The sequence below is a fragment of the Bombina bombina genome, chromosome 1 (assembly GCF_027579735.1).
Source record: "Bombina bombina isolate aBomBom1 chromosome 1, aBomBom1.pri, whole genome shotgun sequence".
NCBI classification, from domain to species: Eukaryota; Metazoa; Chordata; class Amphibia; order Anura; family Bombinatoridae; genus Bombina; species Bombina bombina.
The window spans coordinates 1,386,337,079-1,386,356,285 of NC_069499.1; the positions used below are offsets into that span (position 1 = coordinate 1,386,337,079).

At 40.6% G+C, this 19,207-nt stretch overlaps 1 protein-coding gene across 1 annotated transcript in view; it reads right to left on the minus strand.

Moving 5' to 3' along the window:
• RNF115 (ring finger protein 115) overlaps positions 1-19,207 on the minus strand; it is a 152,214-nt gene that overhangs the window by 106,581 nt on the left and 26,426 nt on the right. The window lies entirely within an intron of this gene.

Consider the following 19,207-nt stretch of genomic DNA (forward strand, 5'->3'; position numbering starts at 1 on the left):
TGGCTTACCGGATCCCATAGGGAAAATGACAGCTTCCAGCATTACATCGTCTTGTTAGAATGTGTCATACCTCAAGCAGTAAGAGACTGCACACTGTTCCCCCAACTGAAGTTAATTGCTCTCAACAGTCCTGTGTGGAACAGCCATGGATTTTAGTTACGGTGCTAAAATCATTTTCCTCATACAAACAGAAATCTTCATCTCTTTTCTGTTTCTGAGTAAATAGTACATACCAGCACTATTTTAAAATAACAAACTCTTGATTGAATAATAAAAACTACAGTTAAACACTAAAAAACTCTAAGCCATCTCCGTGGAGATGTTGCCTGTACAACGGCAAAGAGAATGACTGGGGTAGGCGGAGCCTAGGAGGGATCATGTGACCAGCTTTGCTGGGCTCTTTGCCATTTCCTGTTGGGGAAGAGAATATCCCACAAGTAAGGATGACGCCGTGGACCGGACACACCTATGTTGGAGAAATAGAACATACATGTCCCCAAAAACACTTCCGCCGAAGTAACAGAGAGCATCGATCCCAGTGTAAGATTACCGAAGGAAAATAAACAAAATAAAGACATCCTACCGGATAAAATGAAAATATAAGGCAACCCGTAGGTTAACGCCCAATAAGGAAACAGGCCTACCGCATTTCCAGCCGAATGGAGCCCTAATCCAAACAAACTGGGAAGGATTTCAAACAAGAACAGTCAGGAGATTACATCATCCCCACATGTCTACTGAGGTGTACCATTCGAAGCAAACTGAAAATTCCCGTATCCGAGAAGGATAGGATCATTTAATAGCCAAAAAACATGTCTGAGTAGGAACGCGAAGACGCGTCACTCTATAACGGAAGGCACAACACTCAGGGACAGTTACACCCGCAGGGAACTGTACAGGCCCTCCCCAAGGTGGTAGACCCGGGACAATAGGGCACGAGCACAAACGCACATAAACATCCGGACTCTGCAGACGAATAATCGCCAAAAATATGTGGAAGCGAAAACGTGCTGCAACCTCCGGGGGAACACACCGCCCTGCATGGAGGAACAATCATAAACTGGGTTACCCTCATGTGTAGAAGTATGGAGCGGTAGGGAACTCGCCTCTCTGAGAACGGGACCACTAAAGGCGGATGGCTCAGCTGACTCCTGATTCCCCGAGCAACTAGGCGCTCTCATATGGCATACAGAACAAAACTGGTTGACATGTGTCAACGAGGCCAATCCGGATTCTTCATCGGATTCAGAAACTGAAATTAAAATAGTCTCAGTATCAGAATCCTCCATAACTGGATAGAGGCAAATATGGACTAAAGAAGTAACACAAAAACAGCACCTGACACCCACAATGGCTGGGGCACTCACCACCTCCTATGACAAGACCCCTGCGAACTAGAATTTCTCCTTCGCCACACGGTCGGGAATGCGGAAATGGGAGACTGAGCGTAACCACGCCCGACCACAAGGTGAACTGTATAGTCCAAAAAAGCACACCGAACCATAAGGTAGCGTCACTTCCAAAGGCATCAATGTTCCAACCACAAGCCCGTAAACACCACCCATAAGCAGGTTGAATCACAAACATGATTATAAACCACCCTGTTCAATAACCCCCCTCAGGAGATATTAACCCTTTATTCCAAGATACTAAAGGAGACTCACTGAAACCCTTATGTTAAGTTAGACCCGCAAGGTGGTAGCCTCTCGGGAACACATTGCATTACAGTACATTTATAAAGAAGTCAAATGAAACGATCTTACCGGAATCTACGCCGTGGAACAGGAACACAGCCTTTCAAGTGTGATGGATAGTAGCATCGCCTCTGCCATGGACTTGAGAGAAGAAAGCAGGCAGCGGAGCGAAGTTAGACAACGCTGATTGCTTGAGGAGCTGTTGACATGAGTCGGGATGGTTTCGCAGAAAGACTCTTCCTGCATCTCCAGGCTCTAACTTTCATCCAAGTCCCATGCCGAAGAGTACTACCCTCCATAAGAGACAAAATACATTCTGACACTTCTCTGGCAACCTCCTGGGACGAAAGGAAAGGATGAGGGGAGTGGGAGGAGTATTTAAGCCTTTGGCTGGGGTGTCTTTGCCGCTGTAGACTCTTTCCATTTAAGAAAATGGGCAGTTGGCAGGGCTTAAATACAGGTAATCATAGAGGCAAAAAGTATTTTAATATAACAGTGTTGGTTATGCATATCTGTGGAATGGGTAATAAAGGGATTATACATATATTGTTTCACATATGATTTATATCATCCAACCCTGCTCAGTATAGTTTGGTATATGTGCTATGCAGTTTTAGCTCCTGCCCTACAGTACCACCTTTGTACGGGTGGATGTTGCATTTATCCTTTCAACCAAAAGGCCTGCATTCTACATGATCACACCACATGTGTTTTTTAGTGTCTAAAGTTAGTATTCACTCCAAAGCAAATCTGGGTATGGTGGAAACAATTTAAATGTCTCCATCTACTGTAACACACCGGTAAAATAAAAATATAGCACATTTAAAAGGGACTTTAATTCCCTCATGCTTGTGTGTAAAGATTGCGCTCCCAAGAGACACTGAAAAGCAAATTCATTAACCTAAGTATTATGCCAAATGCTACAAATTGACTAAGCCAGCTACAAGCTTACAAGTGACTGCTTACAGACGTTAGTGTAAGAAAAATCACATACTCACCAGGGTTTTTCGATACGTTTTGCAAATTATTAATAAAGTGACAGTTTCAAATACTTTTAAAACATTTATTTTTGTACGTAAAGGTTTTGCAATGCAGTGCTCAACTGCTAGGAGTATATACACAAATTGCATAGATGTCCCTTAAAAAATGACAGCATGAAAGAATATGAAAATGAAAGAAGCCGGCATTAACAATGAGAATGAAAATGAAAGGAGCCAGACATTCATATTTAGGAGTTACAGTTCAAGAACGTGTGTGTCATGGAACATGAACCACAGCAGATTTTAAACCAGAAGGAAAATCAATTGAGGTTTATAACATAGCCGCTATGCCCAAATGACTAATCATAAACCAAAAGACCAAAATCAATGCTGCTTGTCCACATAATGAGCACATCTGTGACCTATGATTTATAGAAATGCTAAAAACTTAAACAGCCTGACAAGTGACAAATATTACAGATGCAGTTCATTCTCTAATTCTTCACATCTCCATTATCCCAAGGGATGTAAATTACCTGAAAGTGAGCCTGTAATGCTGCAAAACGTCACAGCCCATCGCTGTAGGGGGCGGGACAGCTACGCCAAACTACAGGCGTTCAAGGAAAGTGCCAGTGCCAAAACACAGTGTAGGGGAAGGAGAGGCAATAAAGGGTATCCTCTGTGGGATCCGTTGGGGGGGGGGGGGAGAAGTGATCTGGGAGGGGGGTAGGTTATTGAGGGGAGGCAGCTACACTAAAGAAAAAAATGGGTACTTAAACGTTTATTTGCAGCAAACTGGGTACTGGCAAACAGCTGCCAGTACCCAAGATGGCGGCAAATAGTTAGAGGGTAAGAAAGAGCTGTTTGGGGCGGTGTCAGGGAGGTTGGGAGGTAAGGGGGGCTACTACCCTGCAGAAAATATATAATTTAAAAAAACTTATTTTTATACTGGCAGACTTTCTGCCCATACTTAAGATGGGGGTGACCTTTGGTGGGTGGGGGAGGGCTGTTTGTCAAATGTCAAAACAGGAACGAAGAAGCGTATACCCAAAGAAACTCATAACACGACATACCATCACCCACCTTATATACATAGGATGATTTTAAATGTATATAAAAGGTGGGTGATGGTATGTCGTTTTATGAGTTTCTTTGGGGATACGCTTCTTCGTATGTTCTTCGTTTTGACATTTGACAAAGGTGTAATGATACACAGAAATGTTATGTCTTTATATTACATTTTTGAAATAAATATTACATTTTATGAAGACCAGCGAGTGCCTTTTTAATGATGGAAGTATATATATATATATATATATATATATATATATATATATATATATATATATATATATATATATATATATATATATATATATATATATATATATATATATAGAGTCCTGTGCTGTGTAGTGTACATGCCGGGTTTCCATGGCAATGTGAACGCTGTGACGTGGTGTCTTTTTCCTATGCTCCTCCCCTCCACTTCCGATGTTGGTGTTGGCGTGGTGAGAGAATGTGGGCGCTATACACGTACATTCTATGATCAGGGTTTGGCGGTTCTCCATTTCATATAACATATTACATATGTATAGGATCAGGTAAAAGAATTTGATTAAGAGTATTGATGTGTCACATGACTGTTACAATTTCCATTGCAATCACATATAGAGATATAATTGTACATGGGGCCCCACATATTTGAAAGCATGATACACATCGTGGCTTTTGAATGTTCTTTATTGTTCACTATGATGATTTTAAATATTCACAATGTAGTGATTAAGTATGAAGTGTTTTTACAGTGAAGGGAACTATTAATCATTAATGATGCATTGTTGATTCTTAGTTTGGTTATTACAGTGTTTAGTATATTGTCACCTATTTTCATCAAATCACTTATTACTTATTAGGAAGGATTATGTACTAGTTATTGCTATGCCACTATTATTTACACTGTTCTGTTTAGTTTTGTTTAAGGTGGTTGCCATGACTGCAGTTTGGCGATTTTGGTCTCAATTGGGGGGAGGGGCCACTACTTTGTTTGCTCTATAAATTATATGAGTTGTTATTACACTATGTCTGAGGAAGGGGATACTCTGTCTCCGAAACGTCACAGTAAAGTGTGTTTTTGAAAAGAAGACCAGCGAGTGCAAGTTTTTGTTATGTGTGTGTGTGTATATATAGATAGATAGAAACCATTGTAAATTGAAACCCAGTTTATAATTTAAGTCAATGGGAAGTGAGGGAGTTAGGTTCCAGGCCCCTCTCAAAATTGTCATAAGTAACACCTAATACATTATTTTTAAAGCTTTGAAATGAAGACTAAATGCTAAACAGCATTATAAACCTAATAAAATAATCACACAACACAGAATATATAATTAAACTAAAGTTAAATGAACAAAAACATTTGCTAAACAGCATTAAAAACCTAATAAAATAATCACACAACACAGAATATATAATTAAACTAAAGTTAAATGAACAAAAACATTTGCTAAACAGCATTAAAAACCTAATAAAATAATCACACAACAGACTTCACTTGCATTTTTCTGCAAACAGTTCTTTCTATGCATTCCAATCTGGACTGATTTATAGACAGGAAGATCTTGTTCCTTTGAAATCTGCTCGATAGCTCAGGTCTGGTTAAACTGATTAATTTCAGCTTGCTTGGCTGCAACACAAGCGGACAGCTCCACCTTCTGGCTATTTTAATCAATGCACTGCTTCTCAATGCTTTTCAATAGCAGTCACATGACTGGGAAAAAAGGTTGTTATTCTGAAACGGTGTAAAGTGAACCGTTGTAAAACGAGGGCCTATATATAATATATATATATATATATATATATATATATATATATATATATATATGTGTGTGTATATATATATATATATTTATTTTTTAAAGATTGCTTCTATTTCCCTGCCCACTGTATCATGTGACATCCATCAGCCAATCCGTGCCTCAGAAAGTGTGTTTATAAACAGAATGTGTACAAACTGATCATGGAAGTAAATTGTAAAGGTCTTTTTCTTTTTTTTTTCTGGGGCTTGCTGCAAACAAAACTATGCCTGAATTAAAAGGGTATAACCTGGTTAAAACAGAAACCTTTTTGCAGATAAGCTTTGGCTGCATTATATATTTAGAAACATGTTAGTTTATACTGTATTATGTCCCTTTAACATTCCGTTATTACTTGGGAAAAGGGAAATAGTGTTTCTTGTATCACTAAAAGATGCAACTTTTTTCAGTATGGGATACTGCACAGTGACATTGCAAAAGGCAGCAAGGACATAATCAGCGACGAGGGATGTGCAGAATTTTTTTGTCATTCTTTAGAGAAACCAATGCTGAAAATGGCTGGATTACGATAAGGTGCAACACACAAAAACAAACCAAAGAAAAAACATAATTTATGCTTACCTGATAAATTCCTTTCTTCTGTAGTGTGATCAGTCCACGGGTCATCATTACTTCTGGGATATTACTCCTCCCCAACAGGAAGTGCAAGAGGATTCACCCAGCAGAGTTGCATATAGCCCCTCCCCTCTACGTCACCCCCAGTCATTCGACCAAGGACCAACGAGAAAGGAGAAACCAAGGGTGTAGTGGTGACTGGAGTATAATTTAAAAAATAATTACCTGCCTTAAAAACAGGGCGGGCCGTGGACTGATCACACTACAGAAGAAAGGAATTTATCAGGTAAGCATAAATTATGTTTTCTTCTGTTAAGTGTGATCAGTCCACGGGTCATCATTACTTCTGGGATACCAATACCAAAGCAAAAGTACACGGATGACGGGAGGGATAGGCAGGCTCTTTTATACAGAAGGAACCACTGCCTGAAGAACCTTTCTCCCAAAAATAGCCTCCGAGGAAGCAAATGTGTCAAATTTGTAAAATTTGGAAAAAGTATGAAGCGAAGACCAAGTTGCAGCCTTGCAAATCTGTTCAACAGAGGCCTCATTCTTGAAGGCCCAAGTGGAAGCCACAGCTCTAGTAGAATGAGCTGTAATTCTTTCAGGAGGCTGCTGTCCAGCAGTCTCATAAGCTAAACGTATTATACTACGAAGCCAAAAGGAAAGAGAGGTTGCCGAAGCCTTTTGACCTCTCCTCTGACCAGAGTACACGACAAACAGAGAAGAAGTTTGTCGAAATTCCTTAGTTGCCTGTAAGTAAAATTTTAGGGCACGAACTACGTCCAGATTGTGTAGTAAACGTTCCTTCTTCGAAGAAGGATTTGGACACAAAGAAGGAACAACAATCTCTTGATTGATATTCCTGTTAGTGACTACCTTAGGTAAGAACCCAGGTTTAGTACGCAGAACTACCTTATCTGAATGAAAAATCAAATAAGGAGAATCACAATGTAAGGCTGATAACTCAGAGACTCTTCGAGCCGAGGAAATAGCCATTAAAAATAGAACTTTCCAAGATAACAACTTTATATCAATGGAATGGAGGGGTTCAAACGGAACGCCCTGTAAAACGTTAAGAACAAGGTTTAAACTCCATGGCGGAGCAACAGTCTTAAACACAGGCTTAATCCTCGCTAAAGCCTGACAAAAAGCCTGAACGTCTGGTACTTCTGACAGACGTTTGTGTAACAGAATAGACAGAGCTGAGATCTGTCCCTTTAAAGAACTAGCAGATAAACCCTTTTCTAAACCTTCTTGTAGAAAAGACAATATCCTAGGAATCCTAACCTTACTCCAAGAGTAACCTTTGGATTCACACCAATATAGGTATTTACGCCATATCTTATGGTAAATCTTTCTGGTAACAGGCTTCCTAGCCTGTATTAAGGTGTCAATAACTGACTCAGAAAACCCACGTTTTGATAAAATCAAGCGTTCAATTTCCAAGCAGTCAGCTTCAGAGAAGTTAGATTTTGATGTTTGAAAGGACCCTGTATCAGGAGGTCCTGTTTCAGAGGTAGAGACCAAGGTGGACAGGATGACATGTCCACCAGGTCTGCATACCAAGTCCTGCGTGGCCATGCAGGTGCTATCAGAATCACTGATGCTCTCTCCTGTTTGATTCTGGCAATCAATCGAGGAAGCATCGGGAAGGGTGGAAACACATAAGCCATCCTGAAGTCCCAAGGTGCTGTCAGGGCATCTATTAGGACTGCTCCTGGATCCCTGGATCTGGATCCGTAACGAGGAAGCTTGGCGTTCTGTCGAGACGCCATGAGATCTATCTCTGGTTTGCCCCAACGTCGAAGTATTTGGGCAAAGACCTCCGGATGAAGTTCCCACTCCCCCGGATGAAAAGTCTGACGACTTAAGAAATCCGCCTCCCAGTTCTCCACTCCCGGGATGTGGATTGCTGACAGGTGGCAAGAGTGAGACTCTGCCCAGCGAATTATCTTTGATACTTCCATCATTGCTAGGGAGCTTCTTGTCCCTCCCTGATGGTTGATGTAAGCTACAGTCGTGATGTTGTCCGACTGAAACCTGATGAACCCCCGAGTTGTCAACTGGGGCCAAGCCAGGAGGGCATTGAGAACTGCTCTCAATTCCAGAATATTTATTGGCAGGAGACTCTCCTCCTGACTCCATTGTCCCTGAGCCTTCAGAGAATTCCAGACGGCACCCCAACCTAGAAGGCTGGCGTCTGTTGTTACAATTGTCCAGTCTGGTCTGCTGAATGGCATCCCCCTGGACAGATGTGGCCGAGAAAGCCACCATAGAAGAGAATTTCTGGTCTCTTGATCCAGATTCAGAGAAGGGGACAAGTCTGAGTAATCCCCATTCCACTGACTTAGCATGCATAATTGCAGTGGTCTGAGGTGTAAGCGAGCAAATGGCACTTTGTCCATCGCCGCTACCATTAAGCCGATTACCTCCATGCATTGAGCCACCGACGGGTGTTGAATGGAATGAAGGGTGCGGCAAGCACTTTGAAGTCTTGTTAACCTGTCCTCTGTCAGGTAAATCTTCATTTCTACAGAATCTATAAGAGTCCCCAGGAAGGGAACTCTTGTGAGTGGAACGAGTGAACTTTTCTTTTCGTTCACCTTCCATCCATGTGACCTTCGAAAAGCCAGTACTAACTCTGTATGAGATTTGGCAGTTTGAAAGCTTGAAGCTTGTATCAGAATGTCGTCTAGGTACGGAGCTACCGAAATTCCCCGCGGTCTTAGTACCGCCAGAAGAGCACCTAGAACCTTTGTGAAGATTCTTGGAGCTGTAGCCAATCCGAATGGAAGAGCTACAAACTGGTAATGCCTGTCTAGAAAGGCAAACCTTAGATACCGGTAATGATCTTTGTGAATCGGTATGTGAAGGTAAGCGTCCTTTAAGTCCACTGTGGTCATGTACTGACCTTCTTGGATCATGGGTAAGATTGTCCGAATAGTCTCCATTTTGAATTATGGAACTCTTAGGAATTTGTTTAGGATCTTTAAATCCAGGATTGGTCTGAAAGTTCCCTCTCTTTTTTGGGAACCACAAACAGATTTGAGTAAAACCCTTATCCCTGTTCCGACCGAGGAACTGGATGGATTACTCCCATTAACAATAGTTCTTGTATGCAGCGTAGAAACGCTTCTTTCTTTGTTTGGTTTGTTGACAACCTTGACAGATGAAATCTCTCTCTTGGAGGAGAGTGTTTGAAGTCCAGAAAGTATCCCTGAGATATTATCTCTAGCGCCCAGGGATCCTGGACATCTCTTGCCCAAGCCTGGGCGAAGAGAGAAAGTCTGCCCCCCACTAGATCCGATCCCGGATCGGGGGCCCTCAATTCATGCTGTTTTAGTGGCAGCAGCAGGTTTCCTGGCCTGCTTGCCCTTGTTCCAGGACTGGTTAGGTCTCCAGCCTTGTCTGTAGCGAGCACCAGATCCTTCTTGTTTTGGAGTAGTGGAAGTTGATGCTGCTCCTGCTTTGAAATTCCGAAAGGAACGAAAATTAGACTGTCTAGCCTTAGGTTTGGCTTTGTCTTGAGGCAGGGCGTGGCCCTTACCTCCTATAATGTCAGCAATAATTTCTTTCAAACCGGGCCCAAATAAGGTCTGTCCCTTGAAAGGTATATTAAGTAATTTGGACTTAGAAGTTACATCAGCTGACCAGGATTTTAGCCACAGTGCTCTGCGCGCCTGAATGGCGAATCCGGAATTCTTAGCCGTAAGTTTAGTTAAATGTACTACGGCTTCCGAAATGAATGAATTAGATAGCTTAAGTATTCTAAGCCTGTCTGAAATGTCGTCCAGCGTAACTGAACTAAGGTTCTCTTCTAGAGACTCAATCCAGAATGCCGCTGCAGCCGTGATCGGCGCAATGCATGCAAGGGGTTGTAATATAAAACCTTGTTGAACAAACATTTTCTTAAGGTAACCCTCTAACTTTTTATCCATTGGATCTGAAAATGCACAGCTATCCTCTACCGGGATAGTGGTACGCTTAGCTAAAGTAGAAACTGCTCCCTCCACCTAAGGGACCGTTTGCCATAAGTCCCGTGTGGTGGCGTCTATTGGAAACATCTTTCTAAATATCGGAGGGGGTGAGAACGGCACACCGGGTCTATCCCACTCCTTAGTAATAATTTCAGTTAGTCTCTTAGGTATAGGAAAAACGTCAGTACTTGTTGGTACAGCAAAATATTTATCCAACCTACACATTTTCTCTGGTATTGCAACTGTGTTACAATCATTCAGGGCCGCTAACACCTCCCCTAATAAAACACGGTGGTTTTCCAGCTTAAATTTAAAATTTGAAATATCTGAATCCAATCTGTTTGGATCAGAACCGTCAGCCGCAGAATGAAGCTCTCCGTCCTCATGTTCTGCAAGTTGTGACGCAGTATCTGACATGGCCCTAACATTATCAGCGCACTCTGTTCTCACCCCAGAGTGATCACGCTTGCCTCTTAGTTCTGGTAATTTAGCCAAAACCTCAGTCATAACAGTAGCCATATCTTGTAATGTTATTTGTAATGGCCGCCCAGATGTACTGGGCGCCACCATATCGCGCACGTCCCGAGCGGGAGATGCAGGTACTGTCACGTGAGGCGAGTTAGTCGGCATAACTCTCCCCTCGTTGTTTGGTGAAATTTGTTCAATTTGTACAGATTGACTTTTATTTAATGTAGCATCAATACAGTTAGTACATAAATTTCTATTGGGCTCCACTTTGGCGTTAGTACAAATAGTACAGATCTCATCCTCTGAATCAGACATGTTTAACAAACTAGCAAATAAACTTGCGACTTGGAAATAGTATTCAAGTAAAATACAATGAAAAAAACGAACTGTGCTTAAGAAGCACTGAAGATATATAACAGTTGAAATCAATAAACTTTGTAAAACAAAACGCAATTTAGCAAAGGCTTGTTCCCATTAGCAAAGAATAACTAACCCTGAGGCATAAAAAAGTTAAAGAATAAACGTTTTTTATCACAGTCAAACTACAATCTCACAGCTCTGTTAGATTACTTCCCTCAAACAAGCTTTGAAGATCCCTGAGTTCTGTAGAGATAAACCGGAACATGCAGGAAAAAACAATGAGTTTCTGACTGAAATTTTTGATGCGTAGCAAAAGCGCCAAAAAAAGGTCCCACCCCCTCACACACAACAGTGAGAGAGATCAGTAAATTGTCATAATTAGATCCAGCAACTGCCAAGTGGAAAAATAGTGCCCAAACATTTTATTCACCCAGTACCTCAGAAAATGAAAACGATTTTACATTCTAGCAAAAACGTTTAACATAATTAAGAGTTATTAAAAAGCCTGTTGCTTTGCAATTAGGCTAAAGTCTTATATACATAGTGTAATTCCAGTGAAGTACCATTCCCCGGAATACTTAAATGTAAAATATACATACATGATATTATGTCGGTATGGCAGGATTTTCTCATCAATTCCATTGTCAGAAAATAAAAACTGCTACATACCTCTTTGCAGAATAAACTGCCCGCTGTCCCCTGATCTGAAGTTTACCTCTCCTCAGATGGCCGAGAAACAGCAATATGATCTTAACAACTCCGGCTAAAATCATAGTAAAAACTCTGGTAGATTCTTCTTCAAACTCTACCAGAGAAGGAATAACACACTCCGGTGCTATTAAAAAATAACAAACTTTTGATTGAAGAAATAAACTAAATAAAATCACCATAGTCCTCTCACACATCCTATCTAGTCGTTGGGTGCAAGAGAATGACTGGGGGTGACGTAGAGGGGAGGGGCTATATGCAACTCTGCTGGGTGAATCCTCTTGCACTTCCTGTTGGGGAGGAGTAATATCCCAGAAGTAATGATGACCCGTGGACTGATCACACTTAACAGAAGAAAGTACTGTGTGTATGTTTCAGACAGGTAGTTTCTAGGACAGTGATGGCTTACCTTGGCAACCCACATGTTTTGAAACTACATTTCCCATGATGCTTAGGTACACTGCAGTCTAACGCGGAAATGTATTTCCTAAACATCAGGGGTGCCAAGATTAGCCATCACGGTTCTAGGATGTGGTGTAGGAGGAACAGATACAAATCTGGATGGTAAAAAAAAGATCAATTTGATTATCAGGAAGTGTCAGGTAATGTCAGATGTTTATGAAACACAGAAATGACAGGGAATCCCAGAGGCAGAACTTGTTTCACTTTCTGCAATGAGATTCATTTTAGTGAAACATTTTCTGTGGGTCATTTTGAAATGAAATTTAAAAGGGACAGTATACTGTAAAATAGTTTTTCCCTTAATGTGCTTCCAATTACTTTTTTTTTTTTACCAGCTGCAGGGTATAAAATGTATGAGATTTGCTTTTTTATGTTTATTTGTGTATATGAATTAGCTAGTTTGGTGTTTTGAAGCCACAACCTAATAAAATGGGTTGAGCTTGTAGGTATAATCAAATCTTATTGTTTTATCACCTTGTGTACATATACATGCTTCTTTATCTTATATCTGTCCATAAACCAAAGACCAATACTTGGAGAGAACAATGGAGCTGTTTACACAGCTTATCTATAGCGCCTTGTATATAAAAAAATATGAGAGGTAGCTCACACTATTATTTAGGCTGCTAGTAAATGAGTAACAATGTGCCAATAGTCACAAATAATGTAGAGAAAAGAGCAATTAAATACTTAAAGGGACATTAAAACCAAAAATGTTCTTTCATTATTCAGATAGAGAATACAATTTAAAAACAGTTTCCAATTTACTTCTATTCTCAAATTTGCTTCAGTCTCATGTTATTCTTTGTTGAAGGGATACCTAGGTAAGTAGCATGCACATGCCTGAAGCACTACATGACAGGAAATAGTGCTGACATCTAGTGCTCTTGCTAATGTATAACATTGTTGCAAAACTGCTGCTATATAGTGCTGTAGACACGTGCAAACTCATGAGCTTATATCCCAGCTTTTTAACAAAGGATAACAAGAAAACTAAGAAAATTTGATAACAGAAGTAAATTGGAAAGTTGTTTAAAATTGTATGCTGTATCTGAATCATGAAAGAAAAAAGAATGGGTTTTATGTCCCTTTAACTGCTAAAGAGTGATCAAGACCGCACTAAATTTCAAAAAGGACTACATTTATTTGTCTGCTTAGACATACTTAATACACCAAAAATAGTAAAACATACCGTATTTATTCGAGTATAACGCGCAAAATTTTCTACCAAAAAAAGAAATCAAAGTTTGGGTGCGCGTTATAAACGAGGGCTGGGGTGGGGTGGCAGTGGCGGCCGGTCCATTGAGGGCGCAGGCGAATTGTGAGTTCGCACTGCGCCTTTTCCGTGCTGCAGCCGCTCACTGTACGCGAGGGCGAAGAAAAAATGGCAACTCAGGGTATCAAGAGAAAACGTTCTGCATATGACGCTTCATTCAAGCTCAAAGTTGTTGATCATGCTGAAATTCACGGAAATCGAGCAGCTAGCCGAGAATTCACTGTACCAGAGACGAATGTTAGAGAATGGAGAAAACAGAAAGTCGTCCTGAAAGATATGAATAAAACAAAAAAAGCACAACGAGGGAGACAAGCCATGTACCCAGACATGGAGAAGGAACTTTATGAATGGATCATTGACCAAAGAAGTAGTGGGTACATCGTCACATCACTCCACGTTAGACTTCAAGCCCAAAAGTTTTGCAAAGATTCAAACTTCAAAGCCTCTAATGGATGGACACAAAAGTTTATGAAAAGGCATGGACTTGCAATACGCCAGAGAACAAAGATAGCACAGAAGCTGCCTAATGATTTAGAAGAGAAGATCGCTTCATTAAATACCGTTATAATCAACCAACGCAAGCAGATTAATTTTGAACTTTCACAGATAGGCAATATGGATGAGAGCTACGATTACGGCCCTTGGAGCCGAAACGCGTCAGCAAGCAGTCCTTGGGGTGGAACACACATACCACTCATGAATCTAGGGATTTGCATTGTCATTATTGCAATGATGAGCTTTTAATGTTTCTTCGAATAAAGCTATCTGAAACTTCATCTGTATCCAGTGCATCCTACTTTTTGTCATTGTAATATGGATGAGACCCCCATGTGTTTTGACCTACCAGGCAGCAGGACAATTGACAGCAAAGGGAAGCACACAGTCCAGATTAGAACCACAGGCCATGAGAAAACTCATTTTACCGTGGTGTTATCCTGTATGGCAGACGGTTTTAAACTTAAACCAATGTTGATTTTTAAAAGAAAGACTATTCCAAAAGGAGTTAAATTTCCACGAGGTGTCGTGATCTATTGTCATCCTAAAGGATGGATGGATGAAAAGGGCATCATTTTATGGTTAAATAAAGTTTGGAATACTAGACCAGGCGCACTACTGAAGAAATCCATGCTTGTATGGGACCAGTTCCGCTCACACCTGACAGACACTGAAGGACAAACTGAAAAGTCTAAAAACATTTCAAGCTGTGATTCCAGGTGGACTAACCTCTATTCTTCAGCCACTAGATGTCGTTTTAAACAAACCCTTCAAAGACAGAGTCAGGGAAAAGTGGATTACCTGGATGAAATCCGATGACAAAGAATTGACTGCAAAAGGAAACCTCAAGAAACCTGGCCTATCTCTCGTGACATCCTGGGTTAAAACATCATGGGAAGACATACCAAAAGAAATGATCATCAAGAGTTTTTTGAAGACAGGCATCAGCAATAACATGGACGGCACAGAAGACGACCTGCTGTGGAATTCAGACTCAAAAGAAAGCGAGGAAACTGGAGTAACAGATGTTCCTGCCAACTGGGACACTGATGAAAAATTAACTCGAGAAGAATGGGAACAACTCTTTAGTGTATCTGATGATGAATCTGACTTTGAAGGATTTTAAATAGTTACTGGTAATTTTATTTCGGTATTGTGTTTATACCAGTTTACGTTGTCAATAAATGATTTTTATCAAGGCCACACGTGTTCAACAACGTTTTTTTGTCAATTACAATGCTTGGTGTGAAACAAAATTTTATACCGATTTTTACTCGAAAATTAGGGGTGCGCGTTATACACGTGTGCGCGTTATACTCGAATAAATACGGTATATAAACACATATACACAAGCCTATGACAGAGTGTACTTGGTTGGCTCTCCATTCACCTATTACGGCCACTGACCGAAGGAGTGAACAGGGTAGTTCTGTCACATACTACCACTCCACAACATGTGCCAAACAATTGCCATGACGACGCATTTCGCGCCTCACACTTTAGGGCATCACCCTGGCAATCATTTGGAGCGGTAGTATGTGACAGAACTACCCTGTTCACTCCTTCGATCAGTTGCCGTAATAGATAAATGGAGAGCCGACCAAGCACGCACCTTGAAGGGATGGTGCATCTATGGTGAGCAAGCGTTAAAAGGATCAGCTATGATAAGCGTGGCAGTAGCTGCAATCAAAGGGAAGTTGTGCTTTAACTGCTTCTACGATAAAGGCATATGAAAACCTTGATGAGGTATTTGCTGTTGGTTTATCCCCTCTGTGTGCACGCCAGAATATCCTGTTAACGCAACATTTGGACTACTACAAATGGCTATCCTGTGTGTTTCCTTGTTACTAACATCCCACAAGGCAGAAAGGAAGATATATACTTGTACTGGCACTTATGTGCTCCTTTGATTTCTGGGCATTTGTGGAACTTTGCCACTGAAGTGGACTGAAAGGACACTGTGTCATATGCTTGTGTATATGTTTTTATAGAGGTTTTACTATTTTTGGTGTATTAAAGTGAATGTCAAGTTTGATGAATCAGTGCCCGGTTTTTAAAAATCCTATTAAAAACAGGGGCACTTTCATTCATCAAACTTTACATTTCACACGTAAAATACTTACCTTTTATTCTTGAAAGCCGCTCCAGCGATTTCCCCTCCTGACGCTCGTCACTTCATATGTCAGCAATGATGAATATGGCATCCTCCAATCACGGCTTCCCCCCCAGGAGAATCAGTGGCTGAGGTAAACACCCCTGTTTGCAATAGGGTTTTTAAAAACCGGGCACTGATTTATCAAACTTGACATTCACTTTAAGTATGTCTAAGCAGACAAATAAATTAAGTCCTTTTTGAACTTAAGTGCGGTCTTGGTCACTCTTTAGCGGTTTAGTATTTATGTTTTACCTTTTCTCTTATCTATAGCTTGGACCTAAGGCCAGAAAGTTTAGAATACATGGTGATACCAGGTTAAATCAACTATTTCAAATGCAAATATAAGAGTAAAGGAAATACTTGTAAACAATCACATTTACTCCAGCAGGTAAAGTGGATCATTGGGAACAAATTAAAAGGGGAGAAAATGTGAGTAAACTGTCCCTTTCATTTTAAATTAGGTAGTTACACTAAAGCACCAGCTCAATTGCAATATGTTTATTAACTGGAGAATAAAGCCATTTTTAAAGTTTAAGAATGTATTGCAACAGTTGAACATTGCATTGCAAATTAGCTGCAGAGAAAACATTTTGTAAATAAATGTGTTCCTTTTACTCTTGGCCTAAACATCACATAAATATAATGTAAAAATGTAGTAATAGAAAAGGTGCATTGCTCACAAGAACACAGATTTGCAGACCAAGAAAGGGTAGGGGGTGGGCTTGAAAAAAAATCCAAGAGCAGTATTTGACTGTTTTCTTCAAACATCGCTTCACTCTGGCTGCATTGTGTTAAGGAAAGCTTACACAGTGCAGCCACAGCACTGTTTGAATAAAACAGCCTGATGTTGAGCAGCACTGCAAAGCCCTGCATGTGTCCCATTCTTTCTGCAGACATACTGCGTTTTCTGAGATGACCGCTCAGATCACAGCATGTTTTGCCTTGGGGCAGAAAACAAAACTATGCAGGCAGCATTTCTAGAGTAAACAGTACAATAATGTCATTTAAAATGTAGTAATTTATTTTTCTTTTAAACAGATGTCATACAGGTGACAGGTCATACGTTTCCCCCACTCTCTAACAACCATTTGTTTGCAGCTTATTACTGACATAGCTAACCTACCAGAAAGCATTGCATGTTTCCGTTAGTTATTAAAAAACTGCACAGACAACAGCAAACCTGCTGCTTAGAGATTACAAGACTTCTGTTGAACCATTTACCTATAAAATCATCCACAAAATAAGCTACTTCATCTAACACCCTATAAAAAGATGTATTTTGTTATCCCTTAATAAAAAAAACTGTTACTCAAGCCATTATCTCCTTATGCAGCCTACACTATGGTCTTTTTGACATCCTTTTCACCTACAAAATATCCAAGCAGCACAGGTGATCTACCTCCCCCTTCTGAAATCCCACATACCTTTCTCTTTAGGTCATATATAAGCTACAGAATCCTCAAAGGCTATTTACTCCAGCTACTGTTCTCTTTATGTCCTTATCTCGCAAAACTAATGTGCCTTTAGGTATGTAGAGAACCACTCTCTTAAAGATTAGAGGTCATTTCAGCCCTATACCTCAAACATTTTGCCTTTGGAAATCCACCAAGCCCCTTCTTTAAAGGGATTTTACTCTTAAATGGACTGTAAGCTTCTTTTTTGCACGTTAAATAGGTTTAGTGTGCCTTTAAATGTGAAGCATGAGTCAAACTTGTATTGTCATACCAGGATGTTAAAAGTAAAGTATGCCAATAGATGATCAACTTTTAACAGTGACAGACAGAACTGTATTATTGTTTCATGGTGAAATGAAGCACAAAAATGGTGTATAGAATGATCTCAACTATCAATGATATTTCCCAAAAATAACCGTCTCTATATTTGTGTTGCAACATCTGCAATCAGAAAATAATGTTAAATTCCTAAATCTATACCTCTGAAATGTTTACTCTGTTCATAGTCTTAGAGCCTACCGCAATAACCCTGCTTAAAAAACAGAATTTATGCTTACCTGATAAATTACTTTCTCCAACGGTGTGTCCGGTCCACGGCGTCATCCTTACTTGTGGGAATAGCTCTTCCCCAACAGGAAATGGCAAAGAGTCCCAGCAAAGCTGGCCATATAGTCCCTCCTAGCCTCTGCCCACCCCAGTCATTCGACCGACGGACAGGAGGAAAAATATAGGAGAAACCATATGGTACCGTGGTGACTGTAGTTAGAGAAAATAATTCATCAGACCTGATTAAAAAAACCAGGGCGGGCCGTGGACCGGACACACCGTTGGAGAAAGTAATTTATCAGGCAAGCATAAATTCTGTTTTCTCCAACATTGGTGTGTCCGGTCCACGGCGTCATCCTTACTTGTGGGAACCAATACCAAAGCTTTAGGACACGGATGAAGGGAGGGAGCAAATCAGGTTACCTAAACGGAAGGCACCACGGCTTGCAAAACCTTTCTCCCAAAAATAACCTACGAAGAAGCAAAAGTATCAAATTTGTAAAATTTGGCAAAAGTGTGCAGTGAAGACCAAGTCGCTGCCTTACATATCTGATCAACAGAAGCCTCGTTCTTGAAGGCCCATGAGGAAGCCACAGCCCTAGTAGAGTGAGCTGTGATTCTTTCAGGAGGCTGCCGTCCGGCAGTCTCGTAAGCCAATCGGATGATGCTTTTAAGCCAAAAAGAAAGAGAGGTAGAAGTCGCTTTTTGACCTCTCCTTTTACCAGAATAGACAAACAGAGAAGATGTTTGTCTGAAATCTTTTGTAGCCTCTAAATAGAATTTTAGAGCACGGACTACGTCCAAATTGTGTAACAAACGTTCCTTCTTTGAAACTGGATTCGGACACAAAGAAGGTACAACTATCTCCTGGTTAATATTTTTGTTAGAAACAACCTTTGGAAGAAAACCAGGCTTAGTACGCAAAACCACCTTATCTGCATGGAATACCAGATAGGGCGGAGAACACTGCAGAGCAGATAACTCTGAAACTCTTCTAGCAGAAGAAATAGCAACCAAAAACAAAACTTTCCAAGATAATAACAATATCTATGGAATGTAGAGGTTCAAACGGAACCCCTTGAAGAACTGAAAGAACTAGATTTAGACTCCAGGGAGGAGTCAAAGGTCTGTAAACAGGCTTGATCCTAACTTTCTAGTTACCGGTTTTCTGGCCTGAACCAGAGTATCTATCACAGAATCT